The sequence below is a fragment of the Gracilinanus agilis genome, chromosome 1 (assembly GCF_016433145.1).
Source record: "Gracilinanus agilis isolate LMUSP501 chromosome 1, AgileGrace, whole genome shotgun sequence".
Taxonomy (NCBI): Eukaryota; Metazoa; Chordata; class Mammalia; order Didelphimorphia; family Didelphidae; genus Gracilinanus; species Gracilinanus agilis.
In genome coordinates, this window is record NC_058130.1 from 631,979,116 (window position 1) to 631,982,883 (window position 3,768).

A 3,768-nucleotide genomic window follows, 5' to 3' on the forward strand; every position below is an offset into this window, starting at 1 on the left:
TAGCTAGGTAGCACAGTGGAGAGAGTGCCAGGCCTGGAGTCAAGAAGACCTGAGTTCAAATATGCCTCAGATACTTCCTAATTGTGTGACCCTAGGCAAGTCACTTAACCCTGATCTCCTAGCCTTTGAGACTCTCCTGCCTTAGAACTGATCCTAAGACAGAAGATAAGGATTTTTTAAAAACACACATGCAAAGCAGATGAAAACTGGGAAGGAAGTCCCTAACATCCCTGGGGGACAGATATTTGAACTTAAAGAAAACCGTGGATTTCAAGAGATGAAATTAGGAGATAGTGAATTACAGGCAATTACAGCAGGGATGAGGATTACATGTGAGAAATGGCAAAACAACAACAACAACAACAACAAAAGTCAGCCTGGAGGAGAGTGCTAAGCCATTTATGACATTAGACACACAAAGGAGGTAGTATGATCACTGGGTACTTGGCACTGGGGATTTGAAGGAAAAAAATGAGACAATGATTGCCAAAGGGAGATTATATATTTTTAAGTGTTAATAATAATAATAATAGTTTAATAGTTAATAATATCTGTAAAATGAGCTGCAGAAGAAAATGGCAAACCATTCTAGTACCTTTGCCAAGAAAACTCCCCAAATGGGATCATGAACAGTTAGATATTGTGAACAACTATGGGGCTAGAGTTGGAGTCCGCAGAGACCTGAGAGAACCTAACTCATGTGACTGGGGTAAGTCATTCAATCTCCCTTTGGAGGCTGGTGGAATTATTGCTGTGAGACCATATGATCTGACACAGCAAAATGTGATTCAGAGGAGAAGAAACACATTGAGCAGGACAGAAGTTCAAACCTCTCCTCTGACATATATTGACTATACAACCAAGGGCAAACCATTTCCTCTCTTAGGGCATCAGAGAGCTCCCTAATATAATAAGGGGCACATAAGGTACCCATCTCTTCTGACAGACGAAGTTGCCAACTAGAGTGTGACTGCTGCACATGCTACCACTTGTTGGAGCCAATGGTGAGAGCTGGGAGGCAGGGAGATGGGAAAGGTGGATGAGCAGCCCTGAAAAGGGATCAGCAAGCCTTACACCAGAGGGGTTAGTCCTGCCTGCACATCCATATGAATAAGAAGAAAATAGAAGGAAATTCACCCTCACCCTACACCAGTGATTCCCAAAGTGGGCACCACCGCCCCCTGGTGGGTGCTGAAGCGATCCAGGAGAGCATTGATGGCCACAGGTGCATTTGGAGGCGGTGAATAACTGCAAGGGAGTGGTGATAGTATGTGACAGGGCATGCTAAGTAATATTTTTTCTGGAAAGGGGGCGGTAGGCCAAAAAAGTTTGGGAACCACTGCCCTAAACCTTGAAAAATAAAATAAAATGAATTTTAGCTTCCTGGATCCAGCTCAGAGAATTGCACTCCTCCAGGTTCTCATTTCCACAATTCTGCCTGGACAAGATATGGATCCCAGATATATGAATACAGTACATCCACAGGTAACGAAAATGGAACTGAAACTCTTCTTCACTTCAGAATATTCTCTCTAGGGATAATTTCCAGGATAGTTAAATAGTACCATAGATAGGGTTTCTGATCTGGAGTCCAGAAGACTCATCTTCCTGAGTATGGATCTGACCTCGGTTTCTAGCTGTGTGCAAGTTGCTTAACCCTGTTTGCCTTAGTTTCCTCATGTGCAAAATGAGCTGGATAAGGAAATGACAAGCCCCTCTAGCATCTTTGATAAGAAAACCCCAAATGGGGTCAGGAAGACTCAGATGTGACTGAAATGACTCAGTGACAACAAAACTGGTTCTTTTTTATCTGAGGAGAGCTCCCATTTTATATTATACTTCAGAGTATACAAAGTACTTTTCTTAAAACAACTCTGGGAACGAAGTAGTACATTATTCCCATTTCACAAACAAGGAAGCTTAAACAGAGCTTAGCCTTAAAAAAAAAAAAAAAACAACTTCAGCTCTGTTGACTCTGGTGGGCTAGCCAGCAATCTCCAATGCCTTCCCCAGAGGGAAATCGCTAGGAAACCAGGGGCCTGTTGGTATTTCCAGATCTTCATGTTTTCCATCTCTTCTTATTCTCGGGTTCCACTCTAAAAAAGTCATAACAATCCTGCCTTGCACTTTCACAAAACTAAACCTAGAGAATTACTGAAAGTGAATTTAACAAAGAAAATAACAGAAGTCATTTCTATTGTGTTCTAATCTTCACAACTTGATTTGGGGGGCTTTTCTTGTCAAAGATAACAGGAGTAGTTTGCCGTTTGCATCTCTAGCTCATCTTACAAATGAGGAAACTGAGGCAAACAAGATTAAGGGACTTGCTCTGGAGTTACCCAAGTACAATGTCTGGATCCAGATTGAACTCAGGAAGATGAGTTTTCCTGACTCCACTGAATAAAATAATTAATGAAAGTGAATTTAATAGAGAAAAAGAACATTAGCGATTCCTCTTCCCTCTTAAAACAACCAAAAACAAGCCTACAACATCAACTAGAATATGTGGTGGAAACAAAAGAAACAATTTCACCTCTTAGTGACTCAGGAACATAATTCCTGATTTTTAAATGCTTTTTTAAAAATAAAGAATTCAGTAAAAGACATGGAAAAGTCCAAATATCACTCATGCCCTTTTGACCAAATTCATTAGATTGTGTAAGAAACTTGGAAGTGTTGCATTTTTCTTCTTTTCATTTTTAAACTTCACCCAGTTGGTGAAAATGGTTTTTAGAAGCTAGAAAGTAGGGTGGGGAGACTTTTCCATCTCCTAGCTAAAGAACATTCATTCTGGACATTTTAATTAAGACAGAAGAGCACGTGATTTACATCCACTTAATCTTGGGAATGAAACCAATGTAAACTATACATCCTTTCCATTTACTGACCTGGATTGGAGCTTACATTTGTTTTGCAGGATAGTTTTTAACAAAGATGGATGTTACACTCTGATTTACTGATTCCACACTCCATCCGCTATGCTGCCCCAATCTTTTACCAAGCTGGGGCAGAGAGGACTCTCCTTAACAAGTTCCCTCAGTTAAAGGCAGGGAAGAGAAGAAAAGGAAATTTGGGGAGTCCTCTGGGGAAGAGGGGAGGGAAAATAAGGGAGGAGCAGGAAAGGGACACAAAATACCCAAGTTATTCAGCACACTGTCTAGTGAAAAACAGAAAGGAAAACTCTCTGATCTTACCAAATAAAGTAAAAGGAGTAACAGTGAATGAAGGGAGGTTTGAGTCAGCATGTTTTCTTCAATTCAAACTTCTGTGGAAAAAACAGAGATTAGAATAATTAATGACTCTTCAAATCATCGGTATTTCCACTTATGAAAGATCAATGTATTATTTTGTGTTCTAAGGACAGGATAAAAGGATTGAGGGCTTGACTTGGAGTCCGGCAGTCTTGGGTTTAAATTCTATCTTTAACACTAACTTAGTTGCATAGTAACTATGGACAAGTTAATTAAACTATCTCAGCCTTAATATCCTAATCTGTAAAATGAGGATAATAACCTACCTCACAGGGTTGTTGTGAAACGCACATGAGATTTTCCTAAACTAAAGAAATTTTCTCTGTTTCTCTTCCTTTTTTTCTCTTTCTTCCTTTCCCCTTCTGTCCTTTTCTTTCTTCCTTCTTTCTTCCATACTTTCTTCTTTCCTTTCCTTCTTTTTCTTCTTCCCTCCTGTCCTCCTTTTCTTTCTTTTTTATTTCTTCCTTTCCATTTCTTTTATCATTCTTCCTTCCTTCTTCCTTCCTTCCTTCTTCTT